We start from the raw sequence: 23,044 nt of genomic DNA on the forward strand, positions 1-23,044 counted from the left end.
AACCTATTTGTTTTGACAAGGTCAAAGAATGATATCATAATTCTGGGTCTGACTGCAGGGAGGTCACTGAAGAAAATGAAAGTGATCTTCACATAGGACAGAGGTAATGCTGCTGCATTCTTTGAAATTTTCTTTGGTATCTTTCTTTCAGGGAGTTTAGAGGCAACTCAAAAAGATACAAAAATTCTGCATGAAATTACATGCGCATTTTTGTATCACTGTTTGCTGTGTAATGTATTAGTTATGCTAAGGAATTGATACAGCTGTAAATGTGAGTCTGATTTTTATACATTAAATTGATGAAATCACTCAATTTGCATTTACAAAGTCAACAATGATGTAGTTATGCACTTTTTTATATATGCAAGTGTTACCTGCCACTTCCCCAATAAATAAGACAGGAAGACTGGTGACAAATGGCGTGGAGAACCATAATTCTAAGGTACTAATCTATTTGTTTGGCTCAGTTTTCTGTGGTAATCTCCCTTCCCACATCTCTCAAGCCCTTGAACTTAAAGGCAGGGACTGTGGGAGCAAAGTCCCTCCCACTGTAAGAAAGGATCAGGTTCATGACCTGAGGAACCTGAACATACCTAAGTCTATGGGACCTGATGAGATGCACCCCAGAGTCCTGAGGGAGTTGGCTGATGTAGTTGAAAAGCCACTCTCCATCATATTTGAAAAGCTGTGGCAATCAGGTGAAGTCCTCAGTGGCTGGGAAGAGGGAAACATCATATCCATTTTTAAAAAGGGTGAAAAGGAGGACACTGGGAGCTACAGTCAGCCTTACCTCCAACCCTCTAAGATCATGGAGCATATCCCCCTGGAAGATACATCAAAATACACAAGACAGAGAGGTAATTAGAGAACCACCATGGTTTCACCAAGACCAACCCTGTTCCAGTGCTTGACCACTCTTTCAGTAAAGAATTTTTTTTCTAATATCCAATCTAAACCTACCCTGGCACAACTTGAGGCTGTTTCCTCTCACCCTATCACCAGCTTCTTGGGAGAAGAGGCCAACAACCACCTCACTACAGCCTCTTCTCAAGTAGCTGTAGAGAGCAATAAGGCCTCCCCTCAGCCTCCTCTTCATAACCCCAGTTCTCTCAGCTGATCCTCATAAGACTTGTGCTCTAGACCCTTCACCAGCTTTGTTGCCCTTGTCTAGACTTGCTGCAGCATCTCTATGTCCTTCTCGTGAGGAGCCCAAAACTGACCCCAGGATTTGAGGTGTGGCCTCACCAGTGCTGAGTACAGGGGCACCATCACTTCCCTTGCCCTGCTGGCCACACTATTTCTCATGCAAGCCAAGATGCTGTTGGTTTTCTTGGCCACCTGGGCACTCTGCTGGCTCAGATTCAGATGGCTGTTGACCAGTACCCCCAGGCCCTTTTCTGCCAGGCAGCTTTCCAGACACTCTTCCCCAAGCCCTTTCTTCTTGATCTCCAGCCATTCTTTCAGCTTTACTTTTATTTATCTTTCATGGTAGTACCCCAAACTGGATGCAATTTAACCTGTGTCAAACAGAACAAAAGGATTCCTTTATATGCCTTGTCAAGTGTACATTCCATCATATTATGGTTGCTTTTTTTCATGAACAGATGATGCTGTTTGTCTTCTGCTTATTTGGCTTTTTTCTCCTAGCTGCTCTTTAGCCTATTATCTCTCATCCTTCATGTGGTGCCTAAGGGAGAGCTTTATTCTTCTCTCAGTAGAATTGTCTCCTATTGTTTTCAGACCAATTCTCTATCTTGTTAAGATCATCTAATTCATTACTAATCTAGTCTGAAATGTTCATCTATCTGCCAGTGAGAGTTGAGAGGTCTGGGAGAGATTTTAGATGCTTACCTTTGGGATAGATGCAGGTGTTCACATGTGAGTTAGGTGTCTAAATGCTATTTTTAGTCAAACGAGTCAATACAACCCATGCAACTTGGAGGCAGTTCATCTCACTCTTACATAGATGTCTGCATTTGGTCAGATCATTCATGATACCCTTCATTATTAACTGATGTTAATTCAGTGTAAACATATTAAAAGACTTTTGTAGGCCTACTCTGGCTTGGAAGACAGTATGAAATAACATAAAATAAAGCTCTCTGAGAAAGACATTACTGCAATTTTATAGCTTGTGCAGCAGAACTGGAAATAGGAGCCCCAATTACGCCTTTCTCATCTCTTTGCTCACATGGAACTGTTCTGCCTCTCACCTGACTATTCCTACTTTTTAATTATGAAAATATTATGGAGGAATCTTGTTACAAAAGCAAGAAAAACTTATTTTTCTCTCAGTCTGTTAAGTCACAGAACATATACTTTCTCTGCACAGGACTCCATCAAAGGGTAAAAAGCAGGCCCAAACTCTACAAATCTGTCTTTTGGTTCCTTGGCAAAGAAGTAGATCAGCCCTAGAGTTTACTTTGATATAATAGTTAGGGATACTTTGTTACTACTTGTCTGCACTTCATAGTTGCTATGTTTTTTGTTACAGGAGGTGCTTCTCTGTGTTTGATTGCAAATAAATAAAATAGCAGTTAATATATGAGCAATCTCTTTTTATGGTCAGCTTTACAATACTTCCAGGCTTTAAGACATGTGAAAGAACTATGACATGGTGACCATAATCTATGTTCTATTCTTGAGAAACAGTCCACATTCCTTCCAAATGTGCTGTTTGATATTCATTGTGAATAACCAGAGAAGACTTGGAAGTCAAAATAGTCTTTGTAATGTGGGAGTCAAAATAGTCTTTGTAATGTGGAAGGCCATGATGATAATATGACCTCCTAGATGCATCTGTGCCATAATGCACCAATGATTTCCTCATCTGAAATGCAGATTTCTAGGGTGGATTTCTTCCAGTCTAAGTGTAGGTGTCTGCAGTTTGGAGGTCTGTATCTAAGCATGTCCCTGTAGGGTAATATTTATACTTAATGGAGAGTAGCAGGTAATTCTGGGGAATTCTGACCTGTTTTTAACATTTTAATTATGATGAGAAAGACCATGTGATAAAGGTTTCTTTTTATCTCCTCTAGTGTCCTTTTAATGAAGGCCTGAGGCCAACTACAGTTATCAGCTGCATCCAAGATCAGTGTTTTCAGAAAATCAGTGCTTTGGTGTCAGTCATCTGTTACTGACTCCCATAGGGGACAGCTCTTACCTAGCTTTGCAGTCACTCTCACTGATGCCAAACAAAAAAAGGACACAAGACACTGAGGCTGACTGAGCCAGTGCATTGCAGCTGGCACTGCAACAAGCAGTGGAGGTTGAACTTTCAGAAGCAGAAGCATAATTCATTTTAGGTTTTAGATCTTCAGTATCTTCCTGGTCATTGATAAAGCTGTCAACTTCAAGGAACATAAGATCCCAATGTTTTTTTTCTGACACTGCATCTCCTTCTGCCCTGGTGTTGATGTTCACAGGTGATATTTCTGGATACATTCAGTCTAGAAGTGCAAAAATTCTCCATATTTCTAGAAAGTAAGTCCTCTCAAGTCCTCTCCTGGCTTTCCATTTGTCTACAGAAAGTGTTTTTTCCTCAGAAGTTGCAGTGAGGAGCTACAATCCAGCCAATCCTCTGGTGTCTTTGTTGTCAGGAAAAAATGATCCATCAAAGCCCATTTAGTGGAAACTTCAGCCAGACACTTATGAGTGCTGATGCTTTGTTATTTTCTCATTATGTGGTTCCTAGGTTTCTAAAGGTCTTGACATACATTCTCTACCTATAAGAAAAAAAAACCCTCCACATGAGATTTAAGCATGTTGCTTTTATCTTTAATGGAGCCATGTTTGAGCATCTGTCATCATGTTCACTAAATCATCTGTCAATGAAATCCACATTTTTAGTAGCCATTACCTCAGCTCAGGGATAAATAAAGTTTTAGCTTTTATGTCTAATCCTCCATATTATTTTCAGGTGGATAGGGTAACACTGAGGCCACATCTTAAATTTATTCTAAAGGTGGTTTCAGATTTCTTATTAATCAGTATATCCACTTACCAATATTTTTTCCCATGACCCAGTTCCCTGCTAGAAGGTTCAAAATGTTGATCCTTCTTGAACTGCCAGACAAAGCTTTTCTGCAAATCTGTGATGCTCTCTGGTCTTAAATATCCTTTATCATTTAGGATCAATTCTAAAAAGATGTAGCATCAAAATTCAAACTGATCTGAAATGAGTTAGCAGAGGTTATCAAATTAGATCCACTAACCCATCTCAAGGCACATACAACTGGAGCACAAGGTACTGCCACAGCATGTGCTGGCAGAGTTCTGGAAGCTGAGAGCTGTAGAGACACTACACAATTAGAAATACTCATATTTTAAAAAGCAGTTCTCCTGCTGGTAGCACTAAGGCTTGAAGGACAAACTTCAGTCTTTGTTCCCATCAGTAGATGGCATTTACTGGTGTCACTGCTCTCCTCCCAGGACACCAGAAAGAGTTTCATAGGTGCCAGAACTGGGAAGAAAGAAGAGTGGTGGTTGCCTCCATCACTGTAATTCTGTGATTTGTTCTTTGTAGGGATCTCCCACAACCATCCCTTCTCTTCCCCATGTGGAAGGTGTGTCGTGTGGACTGAGAGCCACCGCAGAGCTGGGTGGTGATCTGTTTACATGCTTGTGGAAGGAAAAGCAGAGGTGAGCAGGTCATGCACACACCTTGTTGTAGACACATAGCAACATTAGAAACATTAGAATTCTAATGCAGAGGGGACATATCCATTTGGAGTGGGTTTTATCTGCATGAAGCATCCTGAAGTTTCATAGCTATTACAAGGTTAGTGACCCTCTGTGTTGTTCCTTGTAAAACACTTGATGTGAAATGCAGTGCTATATGTTTGCCAGGTATTCTCATTGTTGTTATTAGCAGCAAGGAACCTATGAGAGAACCTAAGAGTCACGAGTTTTTGCCTAGGAATTAGACTTCATTAGAAATCAGAAGTGGGGTTTGTTTTGTGTGTAGCTAAATTTTCTTTATTAATCCCAGTGATATATATCAAGATTACATGCCAACCCACAGCAGTCCTTCAGAGCTGTTATTTTAAACCTGTATCAATGAACAGTTTATTCTGAAGCCTTCCAAATGTCTATGCATATACATGATATACATAGATACTATATATATATGTAGTGAAAAAGCAAGTAGTTTAATACATTTTATGGGTCCAGCCTGGAGTTCTGCATACATGAACTTGTGTGTGGTCACAGAGGCTTGCATATTTTTGAACTCTAAGTTGGCCTAATAAAAGATATCAGACTACAGCACTTGCTTTGTCAATGCTGTTTTGCTGGTTTAAAATGACTTGCAAGATTAATTTTCAATTTTTAACATAAAAACCAAGAAAAAGAAGTATTTACTTACTGCAAGGAGCTGATTTGGTGTTAATGACCCCGAAGGAGGCTTGTACACAAGGTAGAGATTGTTGCCAATTTGATGTATATTCATGTTACAGAATATGAAAATGTGAAGTTATACCATCTTGAGGATTTTGTTTTTATTTCGGATTGGTTGAAAAAACCCCAAACCTTTAAGTAATCATAGTGTGTGTTTGATGGTGGAAATTAGTATGGATGTTTCTGGCAGTGGAACCATGTGAAGTGGTTATACGTTTCTGTTTTCACTGCCTGCTCAGTATTGGCCTTTTACAAATACAGATTACCGTGTCGATGGAAGGAATTTACAGCTCTGGCCCCCTTGTCTCACTCTGTGTTACAGCACCTTTTTTGTACTTTATGTTACATATCCTCCCAACTGTATTTTTCTGACAGAAAAAGGAAACGTCTGTGGACTGAGGTCCCGAAAACCTGTGAGCTCTACTATTTAATTGGATGAAATGAGTATTATTTCCTACTTACCTTGATTTCCTGTGGGGTGAAAATCTTGCACTTCTGAAATCAGTAGCAAACTTTCTGCTGAATACAACAGGACGGAGAGCTCATCAGTCATCCCTTACCAGCTTGTGGTGTTGCATGCTGGAAGCTGAGAAAAAAACAACCCCTTGATCCAAAGAACGGTAGGGAGAATACTTCTAAAAAGTCAGGATTTAGAACTGTCAAATAAAATCCACAAATAAAATGCAAGTGAAATATAAAAGCTGTATAAAGCTGTATGTATTTTATATTTAATATTGTTAGTTTTGGGGCCTCATGGTCCAGATGGTTAGAGCTGCAAGATCCATTTGTGTTATGTGGGCTGTTGCACTACATCCCTTACTTACCTCATCTTGTGGGCAAGGAGCTGCTTGCTCTGACTTCATGGAATTGCAGCTGTATTTGTGGAGTGCTCTTGTCCTTTGGCACTCCTTGCCCTGTACATTAATGGGGTTTGAATGCACCAGCATTTTCTCTGGAAGCAAACTTCAAAATTTGTCTTTAATCTTGATGTAATGCATATTCAGAATTTTTTCTTTTCCTGGAGTTTAGTTCCAGAGGAAAACAGACTTAACTGGTGCTCACACCAGCCAGCTGTGGTTTATAACAATAATTAACAGTAAGATACTGCAGCAGAAATGGGGAGCTGAGAAATGCAGTCCAGCAGCTTCAGTTATGTGGTTCTGCTAACTTCTAAGGATTCCAAAGTGCTTAACAAACAATATTAGAGGCAAGACAGGCAGCTCTGCCCATGATGAAGATTTCCTAATGCTTCCTGTTATAAGATTCTGGTTATGTTTTGTTTTTTGGTTTTGTTTTTTTTTCAGAGCTTTGCCGAACTTAATGTATTTAGGCTGAATTTATTTTTATAGACTGTCATTCTACAAGGTTTGAGGTTTTTTTTAGATTTTTGATTTGAAAAAACCATTTTTGTAAGCTGTGTTTGTAAGAAGAAGGCCAGTAAAAATATGTTTTTCTGCTTATGTAAAAAAAATACAAATCTAACTCCTGTTTTTTAAAAGGGTTTGGAGCAGAGACAGACCTTTCTCTGCCTTTGCATCAGGTATGTGCCTTTTGCCATCCTTACAAAACCTTTCAGATTTGGTTGACTGTTTCAAGACGTGGAAAAAAACACAGTTACCAAATATTCCATAGAGATTTACTAAAGCCTCACAGCAAATATTTCCAGAGATTTCATCTTCTCCGCCTTGCATAGCTCCTTCCCCTGATCAGACTTTCCATACACCATCCTCACAGCATGACCGAGCAGTCACTTGCTGGGTGCCCCAGAGGCCAAACCAGCAGCCACCCCTCTAGCGTTGTCTCTGGGTGTTTCTTGGAGCTGAAGCGATGCTGTGCAGTGGAACCAAGAGTAGGGAGCCTGTCGCTCCTGAGCTGGAATGCTCCCAAATTTCATTCTTTGTGAGCTGTTGGCAAACCTCCAGCATAGTTTCTCTTTGCCTCTAGCCCTGAGTGCACGTAGAGAGTTGCACAACCTCAACAAGGCCCTGAGCAACCACAACTGATGTTGAAATCAGTCCTGCTTTGAGTGGGGACTTGGACCACATGACCTCCTGAGGTCCTTCCCAACATAAGCTGGACCCATGGTTCTGTGATTCTTTGCTGTCTGATTCCTATTGATCTGGGAGGGCCTGAAGGCATCATCCTACTTGATGAGTTCCTGTGAGTGTGATGGACAGAGCGGAAATTGCCTTTATTAGTTTGTTTTTTTAAAAAAAGTACTTACAAAACACCCCATTAAGGAAATACTCAAGCTACATGGACAAGTGTCCTAAAATTTATGAATAACAGAGTGATCCCTGCAGCCTCAGTATGCTTCCAGCATGTAAGAAGGTGCAGAATATTATCTGAATGAAGTAAGGCATGGTAGAAAAAGGAATCCAGGTCTCCAGGTTAAGGTGGTTGCAGTCTGTTTTGGAGAGCTGGACAGTATCCCTGCTTCTTCTACCATGCTCCTGTAGGCAAACATTTCTCAAGTGTTTACTGATTGTTGAAAGAGCCTTTCTGCTGTACCTGGAACAATACAATTGTGCAAATGTCATCCATCAATCACAACTCTTTCTTTGGTAATGTCATGTATAACATTCAATTTAATAAAGCTTTCATCAAGCCAGGGTAGGTAATTGTTAGTTCCTTATATCTGTTTATCATCTAATATTCACCTTCTAGTTCTATTTACACATTATACTTATAATTATGTATAAATTATTATTTGGCAATGAATTAGTCAAGCTATCTCGAAAATCTCTGAAAATCATGGAAATGTTCAGGCAGCATATGAGATTGTTTTTCAAACCTCAGCAGGCTTAATTAAATCCTGCAGTTTATTCATTTGCACCAAAGTCAGTTGGAGTTTTACATGTGGAAAGTCTGTGAGATCAAAAATTATGCCCAATGGGCACATAGCTTTATAGAAGAAAATGTCAGCTCTGGATGGTAGTATTTCTGACTTCTCATCTCCCCCCTCACTTTTTCTCTCTTTCTCAATTAGCTTTTCTTGCATTTTTATGTGAGTGGTTTTGAAAGGGTTCCTGGAAAAAAAAATGCACTGCATATACTGTAGATGTTTTCATTTACAGATCACTGAAATGGATAGGCAGATAAATAAATAGATAGGGTTTTCAGAGCTTGTGAAATATGTCGCATAGTATAAAAACCTCTTCTCAGTCTGTTTTGTCAAATATGTCAAATTATATTTTTGGAATTGTATTTCTGGTGTATTTTCAGCCTTTCTTATTGCTGTTCTTGGTCTGTGTGCCCTTGTTTGACAGTCCCTTAATCTGTCTGATACAAACTGAATGAATTGCAGCATTTAAAAATATGGCTTCGGGGACTCCTTAGGAGGTTTCTTTGTAAGTGTACATTTACTAATTCATCTGTAAATTTATTTTATGAGGTGTTTAAACCTCAACAAAACTGAAAAGCATAATATTAATGCCTGGTTAACATCTACTGAAGTCAATGGGAACTTTGCAATTGACTTTAATGGTAGCCTGTGTCCTCTAATTACGAAAGTGACAGGGATGATATACACAAAACCACAAGGAGAGTTCTCTGTTTCATCATATCCTATTCTGTTTTCAGATGCACAAGCAAAGTACAATGTGGTTTGTTCTTGAATTAAATAATTCAGTGTTTGGAACAAATCCTGAACAACTTTTCTGCTTCAGGTGGTGTTTTGATTCTCAAAAGATCCTGGACTGGTTGTTCTTCACATCACTCATGAAGGTGACAAGCTTGGAAATCCAGCCAAAATTTCAAAAGGCTTTTGAAAACTATCCTCATATCATCTGCCCTATGATATGAGTAATGGAAGAAGCTGATGAAGCATTTTTCTTCCTAATTGTCTTGCTTTTTTAATGTGATCAATTTTGTCAAGGTTCCTGGAAATGCTCATAATACCTATAGCTCATACATACATGTTTTCCCTAAAGGTTCACTGAAGTGCAGTAGGAAGTTTCCATCACACTATTGTGATCCCAGGCATTGTTTTCATATCATGTGAGTGAAAGTGAATAAGAGCACAGCACAACAAAAAATGACTTTCAGAATTAATCTGTTGTTTTTTTTCTTTTTTCTTTTTTCCAGTTAGTGTAACAAGCACAGCAGTGTGAACAGGCCAGGTCTGGTAAATAATTTGTAGTAGTAAACAGTGCAAGACAAAAAATTCCCACAAGTTTCTTCTTGAGTCTGCTTCAGAGTTATTACTCATTTGGTAGCTGAAATGCTGGTCTTGCTTCACCATTTTAGTGCTTCTGAAAGATTTGAATATTTTGTGTATCACTGGAGCTGGTAGCATGCTGCAGACGAGCTCATCAAAAGTTTTCACGTGGTGCTCTGCTCACTTGGAAAATGCCACTTTTGTGGGGTGAAAATGCTGCCCCTGGGCTTTGTTCCCAACCAAAGAGTGAACAAAACTCAGGGTAATGAGTGGGCTCCAGTCTGGGAAGTGGCATAGCTGTTGTTCCAGAATTGAGGCATGTATCTGAAACCAAGTGGGTGAATGTCTCATAAGGAGAGATGGGACAATGTCACAAGAACACTTTCTCTGTATAAGAGGTGTGGAGAGAATTGTGTGGACAAGTGCAGGCCTATTAATCTCACCTCAAGGGGGCAAAGCTTTAAAATAGCTCTCAAAGGAAATAAATTTTTGTACAGTAAATAGAAAATTTTATTATTATTTTTAAGAATTAATTTTGTAAAAAAAACCGACAAAACAACCTCAAACATGGTATGCAAATCTGGTATTTTGATTTGCTAGAAAAGTGACATCTGGTAAAATCTAACCTTGCTGGATCTCAGTGAAGGATTTGCTGTGGTACAGCAAAATAATTGATATGTCCCTAGGAAATATTTTTCTGAGAAGGAGGAGACAAATAGGAAAGCAGGGAGGCTGGGAGTAGTTAAGTAGCAATTCTCTTATCAAGTTTACTGGTTAGTTTGGGTCAGGTGGTTAAGCCTTTTTCCTCCATGCACTGACTTTACATCCTGAGCAGCCTGAAGTGCTTAGCAGTTCTCTGCAGATGCAGAAGGCACACAGTGTGGATTTCCTCTTGTTTTACTCTTACCTGATTTTAAAATATATGATATTTTTGCTGAAAGTACGTGTTTTTTAGATGGAAAATGTGAACTGTCTGGGGTTCAGAGCAGGATCCTAAAATGGCAACTCGGAGAAAGGGAAACAGTGAAGGAAGAAAAACAGTACAAGAAGTAGAAATACAAAAAATACGTAACACTTGGGAACCTTCTTACTTCCTCTTTGCAGGGAAGTGTTGTGCAGTTATGGATCTGTGTTGAATTTGAGGGTCAGAGTTCTGTATAGCACTAAGGAGCAGTGTACACATCCTCTGCTGCCCCGTGGTCCAGGCACAGAAGCTTCCCAGGACAGAGCGTGGTGACCTCTCCTCAAGTGCAGTGAGAGTATCACCTGCTCATATCTGTGTTCAGATCTGTCCCATAAGCACAAGTGCAAATGGATTTGTTGGTTCAGGTTTCTGGGAATTCTGATTTCACTTCTCAGTGTTGCCCCTCTGTGTGCTTTCCTTGCACACCAGAGACTTCCAGCACTCCCCAGTCTTTAGTACTCTAAAGAAATGGTCCCACTTCCCCAGCTGCAAACCTGGGCAGAGAGAGAGAGACAAAAAAAATGGTACATGCTGATAAAGTCACTTACAAATACAGAAATTCTGTGGGTAAGACAAACAAAGTAAGCTTGAGACAAAATAGAGAAAGGTGAGGGTGTATTTTTGAGGTAAAGAAAATACTCTTTGAAGTGCAGAATCAACCAAAACTGGAGGAAGCTTCATGAGGCAGATAAAAAGCTACACAAGCAAAACTAGTGAGAAGATAAAACCATGGCATGGTACATGGTTATTTATTTTTCTGTGTGGTTCAGTTGAAAGTAATGCTTAACTTTGATGTTAGTGATCATGTCTGCAGAGCCTGTGGCTGACCCTGAGGACATCAGCTGAAATTCAAGGAAGAATTTTATAGCCATGGTGTGGCTTGGCATATAAAAAAGTTTGGACGAGTGTGGACTTGTCAGAGGGCATATGGTGTTTGGTGGGAGAAGGGATGGAAGGATTGCCATGGAAATAACACATTACCAGAAGAGTTGAGAGCACTTTAAAAGATTGTAGCTGCTGTGCTCAGATACAAACCAGTCTCCTGGTAGCTGCCTAGCAAGAAGTGGAATGAGTCTATGGCAGTCACACATATCTCACAGTTTGGTGAGCAAGGCTTAAAGGGTTGAAGTTAACAATGCCCCAGGTGAAATAAAAGGAATGGGACTTAAAAGTAGTTCCAAACTCAAGATGATTCTATGCCTTATGAGTTCAATAATGGGGGTTGAGAGAGCAGAAAAATTTAGCCTATTTCAGAGCTCTCATCCTGGTGCAAAAGCTTATTTGAATCTAAATTCTATCCCATTTTATCTGCCATGTGTAGCATTAAAAACTGGAAAGACTGCTGAAGGGTGAGCAGTAATCTGTAGAGAAACAAGATAAACCAGGTGCCTCGAGTTACCAAAGAGTGGGTGTGAGTCCACCTGTGCCTGGTTAGGGCAGGCCCCCTATTACCAGGGGGCCAATAAAAGTGGGACACACACCCACAGAGGCAGCTCAACTTGCTCTGGTGTGAGGCAATGGAGAGGTCAGCAGCTTGTCGAGCTTCAGGAGCAAGGAAGGCTCCTCCCGCTACAGTAATCTGAGGTCAAAACTCCAGCTGACCTCTAATCTGACAGGGAAAGCAGTGCTATTGCTTTGGGATGGGAAGTGTCTTTTTGATGAATTCTAGCACAGAACTGAGACTGTCACAGTCAATTGTCAGTAATGATGTGCTCAAGGAGACACTCTTTGAGCTAAATGGGAGCAGCTAGAAAACTTATTTCAATGTCTTCAGGCTCCAGCTGTAAAAAAGTAAAAACTTATTTGCACAAGTGTCTTTTATGAAATTTCCTTTCTGCTTTTCAGCTAGCTCAGACCTCATGGGGATGGCCAGGCTGTCACAGGTTTGGGGATTATATCAGTCTTTCTGCTTCCAGCTTGCTGCTGTTTTCAGTGGAGTGCTTACCCTGGGCTGAGGTCCCACTCAGAAGGCACTGGAATGCAGCTGGGCTCTTCATGAAATCATTGCTGTGTTAAGGAGGTTGTGGAAGGTAAAGCAAAGTTAAGATAAGGTTTCAGCTTTTGATAGTCACAATTATATGTGTGACAAACAAGGATTCTATAAGCAGAAGTACGTGCAACCAGAGGTAGGACTGATCAACTTTGCAAGAAATGTGTTTAAAGAAACTCTCCAGAAATAAACTGTCTGTTAAAACAGTCAGACTCATGTGTCTTATATTTACCAGTGAGTTTAAGGCAATGTACCTCCTTTTCACGTGTTCAGTCATTTAGCTCTCATAATTAAGCAATGTTCTTTTCTTTCCACAGATGGGAGCACTGAAGGAACCAAGTTGTGAAGTTATCTGCTCAGAGGAGGCCAGTGACAAATCCAGGAATAGAAGCCATGTCTCCTAAGTTATGGTTTAATGCCATCTAACACTGTAATAAATCAAAAAGTTTGCCTTCTGATGTTACAATGAGGTATGCCACAGCAATACCTATATATTAATATTTTAGCCAAGGAGAACACATTTGAATGTGCATGTTTGTCTTTGCTCTTTTAAATCATTCAAAAGAATTCTTTGGATTCAAATTCTGAATTGAATTTTTAATAATGTTTTCTTTATAACTGGGCATTTTTCCTGCAAATATTTCTTTGTAAGTCATATTTAAAACATACAGTTCTCAAAATCTGATTTATTAAAATTAACACAAGTTAATGTCCAGGAATATCCCAGAGTAGCTTCAATAATTCATAATTCTAGGTATTTTAGAGTTGAACTTCAGGGTTTTCATCAGGGTCCTGAGCTCTTATGCTTCAGCTTGCCTTTTTAGGATACAGTGGACAGTTGACATCTCAGACAAAGGAAATAAAGTTGTGTATTCCTAATGAGGATGTTCTTAGCATTGAAAATCACATTTGGAAATATTTCTGGAAATGCTTTGGAAGAATCAAAACCTTGTCTGTCTCCAGTTTAGCTGGAGGGGAGGCTACATCAAGACCCAGGCAACTGAGATGCTATGAATATGGAAGCCAATTACAGAGCCTAATGCTCCCTAGTGTGTTAGTGTGTATTTGTCACAGTTTTGGCAAAGGTGCAGCTTGCTTTGTGTCTCTCCTAGCTGTGTCCTCCCACACCAGGTCAGAGACATATGTACAATAACTCTCTTTGAGATGCTAATCTTCTGGGCTGTTAAGCACCAATAGTTGCATGAGCTGCCAGTTTTACTTGCACTTGAGGGTTTTTGCATAGGGTAGGGAGGGTTTCCTTCTGGCTTTCAACTCAACCTGACACATTGATGTTGTGGACTTCTCAAAGCAGTGCTAGTGTCCAACACTGAAACACCATTGAAGCATTGTCTGAGTAGTAGGTAGCTTGGTGATTTATTAAGATAAAATATTAAATCAGACTTAAAAACTATATTACTGCTACAACATACTACTTACAGCACCTTTAGAGTTTCTACATCTTTATTTTCAATCATTTGCATGGACACAGGTGATGAGCATGCTCAGAGAATATGTCAGGTTAGCTACAGGCAAACCTCTAAAGTATCTGTAACTCATCCATGTTTCTCCCACCAGCAGGTGTCATTCTGGAAAAAGGAAAATATTGTAAATTCCTGAAGTGGAGAATTTGGATGTGACGAAGGAAAAAAAAAAAGTTTGCTTAAAATATAGTTTTTGAAGGATGGTTTACTGCAAATAAAAACCAAGAGAAAGTTGGCTGGTCTGCTTTTTTTTAATAATCTTTTGTGACATGTAACCAGTAAAAGGCAGATGATTGGTAAGACAAAACAATGTCCAGTTAAAGCTGTCTTCTGCTTTTTATTGTTCTCTGTGGCATCTTCATCACTGCATACTCACCTCCTAAGACTATAAAAGCAATGATATTCATTAATCTTTATGATGAACTTTCAACAAACTTACCATATAGTCTATTCAGGAGATGTCTTGCCCACCCTCTATCCTCCTGGAAGTTTGTCCCAGCCCATCAGAGCCCTGATAGTTGTAGTTATTTTTCTATCTTTCCACCCTAATTTATCCAGGGCCACTCTAAAATCTTATGCCAACAGTGTCCTTTTACATTAATAACTTCTCCTCAATCATTTTTAGAGGTGCTTATGTAAAGGACTATTTACTAACTGTGATAGTGTACAAATCCTTCCTGGAATCAAAGTGAAATTTACTTGAGGAAAAATACAAGAACAAGCTCTAAGCCCTGGCTGGGAGGAGCACATTAAAGTGGGAATTAATTTTACATTTTCAGAATTTGTAATTACAAGGAAATGATACAGTTAAAATTATTGTACTGTAGGCAGCTATCTTTTTCAAGACATTATTTAACTAACAAATGTCACAATGCTTTTCTCATGAACAATATGAAGCACTCAGTTGCTGAATGAGAAAAAATAATACATAGAGTTAGAATTAAACATTTTAAAATAGCTAAACTCTGTCTTCTGTTATTTGCATTAAGCCTGTATTAGTGTTTTCTGATTATTTGAGTATTTAAATTTGAAAATGAAGTGTTGTTATAAAATTTGAAGTTAGAAGGCATAAAAATATTATGAATGTAACTAGTTCTTTATGCAGTTTGTTTTTATAGGATCTAGATAACAAGGAGTGATGATCTCCAGCAGGTTTTTATACAATGAAGTATGAGGCTTAGACATAATCATTTTTTCGGTGTTTTTGCCATTAAAAAAAAAAAGCTATTAGTTTTGTGAAATATAAATTTTTGCTTAGTCTTTTTAGTTTTTTAATTTCAGGGTTTCATTTCTTTAATTTTAGAAGAATTGCACGTGCCTACACATAGGATTCCTATCTCACTTCAGAGCCCCTGGGGGAATCCCACCCAACCTCTCACTGCCAGTTCAAAGGGGCAGCTCTCCTGTAGGTCCTGTGTCCTATCTGCCAGCCCTGTGCAGGGATCCTGGATGCTCCAGGGTATTCCAACAGGCATTAGGTACCTTTTTTTTTAGGCATCTGAATTTCTCCCTCAGATAAATGCTGTAAAAGATAATATGCCTCTACAACTACTTAACAAAATTAAAGCTAGCACAGCTGTGAAGGCAATTCCATCCAAAGTGTTTTATTTAAGTTTAACAAGACATAGAGGCAGGAAAGGAATCCTGTATCTGTCAAGTACAGAGTAGCTGTGTTTAATGGGATGCCATCAAGAGCCTGTTTGGAGTTTGATGGCTGAGCTGAACCTGTGCTTGAACTGGTTGCTCTGTGTTATGCACCATGAGAAGTCCTGGCCACAAATCTGGGGCTTCTCATCAGGAATGTAGCAGTGTGATGTTCAAGACTTTTGGGAGTCTGGGAAAAGTCAGCTGAATTCCCCAGTTTGGGCCACGGTGCAGCAAACTAATTTTACTGAAGGAAGAATTTCAGATACCAGGGCTCTCAGCTAGAGGGAATTAGAGAAATACTTGAATTAATTACATAGGCAATTAGAAACCTATGTTAATCAGGTTCATTTTTGATGGTCTACTGAATCAGAGCAAAATTAAAAACCTTGCATGTATTAGTTAGTGTTGTTCTATATGAATGATACAATGTGAGGCTGAGCGTTACTGAATAACAAGAATAATTAGTTTTATATCATATATATAAATTATGTATTGTATATTTATAAAATACATGACTCAAAATAAGTTAGAGCTATCAGAAAATAGCAAATTCTGAATAAAATTCACCACAGGTGTTAATTAGGATTGTGTAGAGAGGGAATGCTTTCTCATGGGTTTTTTTAATCAGTCACTAGCATTATGATTGATAGGAGTTTGGACTACTTTAGCATAAGTTTAAAAAATGAAATTATTACAGAAAAAAGCATGATGTAGAGGGAGTTACAAAGCAATCATGTAATCTGATTTAGGGATCTATCCTTATTAGAACAGTAATTTTATAATTTGAAAATGAAGCAGAACTGTTTTCATGTACTTTTTTTTTTTCCAGCTCTTTATCAGTCTTTTTCAGGATGAAAGGCTGTGTTGGTTGCTTGAAACAAAACACAGGTACCCTGTTGGGATGAGGTTCAACAAGGCCAAGTGCCGGGTCCTGCACTTTGGCCACAAGAACCCCATGGGGAGCTCCAGGTTGGGGACAGAGTGGTTGGAGAGCAGCCAGACAGAGAGGGACCTTGGAGTTTGGATTGACAGGAAGCTGAACATGAGCCAGCAGTGTGCCCAGGTAGCCAAGAAGGCCAATGGCATCCTGGCCTGTATCAGGAACAGTGTGGCCAGCAGGTCCAAGGAAGTGATTCTGCCCCTGTACTCAGCCCTGGTGAGGCCACACCTCGAGTACTGTGTCCAGTTCTGGGCCCCTCAGTTCAAGAAGGAGATTGAGGTGCTGGAGCAGGTCCAAAGGAGGGCAACCAGGCTGGTGAAGGGACTCAAGCACAGATCCTATGAGGAGAGGCTGAGGGAGCTGGGGGTGTTCAGCCTGGAGAAGAGGAGGCTCAGAAGAGACCTCATCACTCTCTACAGCTCCCTGAAAGGAGGGGGTAGCCAGGGGGGGGTTGGTCTCTTTTCCCAGGCAACTCTCAGGAAGACAAGAGGGCATGGTCTCAAGTTGTGCCAGGGAAGGTTTAGGTTGGAGATGAGAAAGAATTTCTTTATGGAGAGGGTGATCAGACATTGGAATGGGCTGCCCAGGGAAGTAGTGGATTCTCCATCCCTGGAGATATTTAAAAAGAGACTGGATGTGGCACTCAGTGCCATGGTCTGGTAACTGCAGCGGTAGTGGATCAAGGGTTGGACTTGATGATCTCTGAGGTCCCTTCCAACCCAGCCAATTCTATGATTCTATGATTCATTTCACTGATCACTGGGAATCTGAGCTTGAATGAAAGTGGATGAAGACCCCTACAGAGAACTGGGAATAATTTGTCCCTTAAGAAGGGTATAATGGCATTTTTTAATGTTTCTACACCAAATACCAGGACATGTAATAAAAGTTTATGGATTGGGAATTAACTGAAAGATCATGAAATGGGAAAGAATGTGCATTAAGGGAAGCCTTGGATAGCTACAACTTAAGTACCCTCAGGTTGAAGTTTGTGACCAAGCCCACTGAATGTCTCCTGAGTTATTGGAACCATCTCAGATGACTTATTTTTGACTCAAGTTACCAACTCCAGTAAGCCCCCACAGCCAGCCTGGGAAAAGACATATCTTTTATTATTATATATTTATTATTTATTTATTGACTTAATTTCTTTTATTTATTTATTTAATATATTTATTATTTATTATATATGAGTAATATATTTATTTATTATAATATTATTATAATAGGTGACTATAGTGTATTCTAGATAATAAAATGTTTATTTTGTGGAATTTGCTACAGAACTCAGATTTAAAAAAAACAATGCAGCATGAATTTGTACTTGAGAGGTGCTACATATTCTTTAAATACTGTTCAAAAGGTTATGTGCTTGCATATCTAAACTCTTATCTGCAACACAGAGGTTTATAGTTTGTATTTATTAAATAACATGTATCTGATGAAACATGAAATTTATAATTAAAATATATTATACGTATAGAACTCTGTAAATGTTACCTAAATCATATGTGTTAACATTAAACTTTCTTTTCTAGAGTTTACAGAAAACACTTAAAAATTTTATACAGCCTTTCACCTCCCACCCCCAAGTTTTTAATATGGTTGCAGTTTTATAGCTACTCTGTCTATTAGATTTTTAATATTTGCAGTTGTGCTAAGTTTTACTGAGGATCAACTTAGTTTTGGGCAAACCATTGCACTTTATCCCAATTGTGGTTCATGTTTATTGAACAAGAACTCCCTGAGTATTTTTCCCAAATATTTATATTTTTACTCCTCTGGCAACTTTATATTTGTGGTCAATGTATGGCAATGTATACAAAGAATGTATACAGGGGCAGTGCCTCTTCCAGAGAGTACCAGGAGGAAAACTGGTTGTGGTCAGCCCACATGTTATTTGCTCTTCTTGGTGGATGTCTGATGTAGATAGCACTTCAATGACACTTTTTATTTCTGGATAAGATGAACATTGCTTATATTCCCTGAAAAGCAGAGCTCTTCTGACACACAGCTTTACACTGAACATATGCAGAGCTTTGTCATTATTAATTCCAAAAAGGTGCACTCAATGGTTAGGTAAAATATTTAGTTCCTATTTAAATATTTTGATGTATTATAGCTAATATGTGGATTTTAAATGTGGACTGCACTTAACATTTCCAGTTTAAATAACTGGTTTCATTAAGATTTTTAGTGATACAAATTAATAACAAAAGGCAGTTAATACAGAGTGCAGTTATGAGACCAAAATACATGTGGTTTAAATTTCAAGAATTAAATGTTAGCATTTCCCTATAGAAAAGGTTATTTGGGTAGTGGTGTATTGACATTATCACCACCCACGGAGAAGGGAACCTGTTGATCCTCTTGGTGAAGTAGAAATTGAAAAAAGGAAAATGTAGGTCTAGAGGGTTTGCTTGGTGTAAGTGAATCACTCAGGAAAAATGCTGATACCCAGAGTCATCATGGTGACTTTCTTTGATGGTTAGAAAGAGAAATAAGCACACAGTATTTTTGTCAAGTTGAAGGATGTGGGGTTGCTTGCTAGGTAAAATTGGTTTTGGTTATTAAAATAGTGGAAAGTTAAATGATGACCATGGAAATATGGTAATAGATGTTGCTGTAAATTAGATAGAAATGATTTTCTGTGGCTGGTTAGAATGATAATCCAATGTATTAACCATTGGGCTGAAGGGCTGCTAAGAAAATAAATGTGGAAAGTGGATAAAATAAAAGACAAAAGCATGTTTAAGTAGGTGTTTCTTCAAATGTGTTTCTGGACACTACCACACTGCTTCTGACAAGTCGTGTCTGTCAAGATGAAGGTAAGCATCAGTGTAGCAGTAAGTAGTGCTATCTGTACTGTATTTCTGGATTTCTGTTTAAACAAAGCTTTATTGGACTTAGCTAGAAACAAATTAATTAAAAATAATAAATACTAATTTGCCACTATTTAATACTAGTTTAAGGTGACAACTCTGGGATGGCTTAACCTATAATTCCTCAAAGAAACTACATAAAATTGGGTATTTTTGAGTAATTTCATGCAGACATGAGACAGCACAGAAAAGCCAGATCTCAGTATCACTACATGCAGGGAAAGCTTGTCTCTGGCCCTCAGTCTGATAGCTTGAAAAGAATCATAGAATCATAGGATCATAGAATTGGCTGGGTTGGAAGGGACCTCAGAGATCATCAAGTCCAACCCTTGAACCACTGTCGCGGTTGCTAGACTATGGCACTGAGTGCCACATCCAGTCTCTTTTTAAATATCTCCAGGGACAGAGGCTACCAGTACTCTGTACTTCAGCTTTTCAAGCTTTCTGCTTGAGATACAGTTTCAACCCGAAAAGTCAAAAAATGGTGGTTTACAATCAGTTTTGCTTCGTTTGAAGCTAAAATTCAGAGCAAAACTCTTGAAGTGTAGAACTGTACAAAGCAAAACATGAGAAAACCCGCACAAAACTCTGCTCACTGAACAAGCCAGTTTCAGTCTGCTCTCGAAATAATTCCCTTTTTGCAAGCTCACTTTTCAAGTGCATGTGTCAGTTGTCAAAAATGCAGGGGTTTCACTACCCCACGGCACAGGTGAATGTCACAGCTGTAAAGCATCACCTTCTGTCACAGCAGGGATTCTTTCTGTCCTGCTCTCTGTCTCAGCTGATGCTTTAAATATCTGCCAAGAGATGAAGTTTTGCTCAATCCCAGGCTACCTGCACTTAGCTTTGCTCATCTGTAAAACAAGGGATTTTCCCAGTCTGCATGCTTGTTTTTTTTTTTTTTATAGTTGTATCCAGCTCTGAACTCATTTCCTGTGTCTCTAATAATGCTCTAAAAGGCACCCTGTCCCAAACTGGCAAGAGTCACTTCACTCTGGGAGGTCCTCCAAGGATTGATGTATTTTAAGTTGAAAGTCTGGTATTTCTGAGCACCTGCTGTTCTTCCTTGCAGGTACAGGAGTTGCAGGTGCTCAGGCCCCTGTGAAGATCAGACCCCTCACCCAGAGCTGCTCTTATTTAGAGTGAAGCAATGGACAATGCTCTGCTTTCACTTTAAAAAAGTTTGGTTCTACTGGCTTGAAGCAAATCTATGAACTTCACTAAGACAGAGAGACTTTTTAACAGATTTTTGCTGAGTTCTGCCTGGTCAGGGCTTCTTTGTTTGTTGATCCTTTTTTTCTTTCACCATAATATTGAGGGACTGAGCTCTTGGGCTTCCAAAATGATGCTTGATGGGAAAGCAAGACTTCAGCAGCAGTGAGGTGAGTCAGCTTCTAGATGTAAATCTCAGACTTTGGCAATTTTGTTGAGAAGAACTGGAGTGATGTTTAAAAAAAAAATAATAATGTCAGATAATCAGTGATCTTATGTGTGCATGCATTTTGCTTATTAATATGTCATATTTTCATGGTGAATTAATATGCAGGGAAGTGGGGGGTGCAGAGAGGAATGACTGAGCTTGACGGTTTAATGGGATCTTGAAATACAGACTGAGTTATATCAGGATTACTGGGAATGGAATTTACGATATAATGGCTCACCTCTGATTTTTATATGGTGTGAGCATATGCTACTGAAAAAGAAAACACTGGGCTGTTGGTGGAATGCAAATATTATGTGACTGAATCTCACTTTGTATTTGAAACCATGAGATTTTCAGATTGAGTCATAGCAACCTGTAATTAGTGTATATATGTATATATGTATGTGCATATATATCACCTGTAAGCAGGGCTTCTGCCTTAGGCTTCTTTTCCCTTCAAATTGCTGATTTGGTTCCCTGCTTTTGTGTGTCATTATAGCCTCAATGAAAAGTCAGAAGTCAGATTAGATGCTTCCAAAATCTGAAAAGAAACCTGAACTAGAAATGTTTAGTGTCTTTTATTTTTTTCTCTGGCCACTTTGATTTTCAGAACCCTTGGTCTCGAAAATCATGTTACACCTTCCTACCACCTCTGCTTCTCCCTTCGTGGAGCTGGCATCAGAATTGGTACAACCACTAATTTACCCCATCAGAGCACTTGGCAGCATCTGTTTTTTTTATTAGAGGCAGAAACTTTCTTAGCACTGCTTGGAGAGCACCTTTAACCCAAAATCTTTATTGGAAACTTCTCTAGTCAGAGCAAGAGCTGGAGAAGATGGCACATGAGTGCCTGCCAGCAGCCCCAGAGGCACATGTGGGAAAAAAAAGTTCTTTCTCTTCTTTTTTTCCTTGTAATTCAGCACTTTGACTTAAAACATGCATCTGGCCAAGCTATGCAAAGAGTGACTTGCTAAACAGAAGACTGTAAGGTAGGAGAAGAGGCTCTGCTTAAGAGAAAATCTGCTTCAGCCTGGAGAACAATCCCACCACAAAATAAAATTAACTTTAAAAGTAATGAGATTTTCCACTGTTAACTTAATAACAGCAAACCACATGTTCTAAACAATGTTTTAATTTTTTTTTTTTTTTTTTTTTTTATAAGGACTCGTTTTTAGCAACAAACCCCAGACTATTAGCCCTGCCATTTTTTCCAATGCTGCAGGAAAACGTGGACTCCTGCTGAGCTGTACGGTGAATATCTCAGAGGTATTTGAATCTGCCACCAATAAAAAGGCCTCTAAAATGCTAGCTTGGAGGAACCAGTTCAAGGTAGAGGAAATGGAAAAAATGGGAAAAAGAAGAAACATCTCTTTGGATCTTTAGGTCTGTTATTTTTTTTAGATTATATTTCTTCTGGGCTCGTAAAATCTTCAGTAACAAACAAGGTTTCTTCTAAAAAGTATTAAGTTATCAAAACATTTGCCAGGTCCTAATATTAAATCCTAGCAGTCAGCAATGTTTAAGTTCAGCCCTATCATTTTGCTGAGTAAGTCATGCTAAAACTTAAAGTTTTCCCCCTAGAATGATCTTTCCAAATGAGATTGATATTGTGAGAAAAAAAGAAAAAAGAGAAAGACGCCTTCATCATGAGGAATTATGGAATTAATTTTCTTTATGTGCTCTGTTTGCACAAGACATTTTTGTTAACTCTTAATAAAAATACCATTCAGCTGCTACTTTCATTGTTTTTATCCTGGGACCAATACAACATTGTCATTATTGGATATAAAGTGCTGTAAAAACAAATCTAATTTGTTAAGTTTATTTTGATAAGAAATAAATATAAAGGTAGTGCATAGTTTATACAGTGCTGCTATCATAGGACTCCTGGGTATAATTTATATAAAGAAAATAAAAAAGCATACATAACTTTCTAGTTGATTTCCTTTAACAGGGCTAATTGAAAACAGTTTCTGTTATTTAAAAGTAATTTATTTTAAATATACTTTTTTAAAACAAAGTTCTTATTGATATCCATTTTAAGTATAATATTATCTCAGTGTGGGATACAAGTAAAAGGTCAAATCTTGTAGGAGTATTTTCTGTATGACTCAGTTCTGATCATAGATAAACTTATCGGGGAAACCAAATTATTTAACCT

This window comes from Calypte anna, chromosome 1, assembly GCF_003957555.1.
Source record: "Calypte anna isolate BGI_N300 chromosome 1, bCalAnn1_v1.p, whole genome shotgun sequence".
NCBI lineage: Eukaryota > Metazoa > Chordata > Aves > Apodiformes > Trochilidae > Calypte > Calypte anna.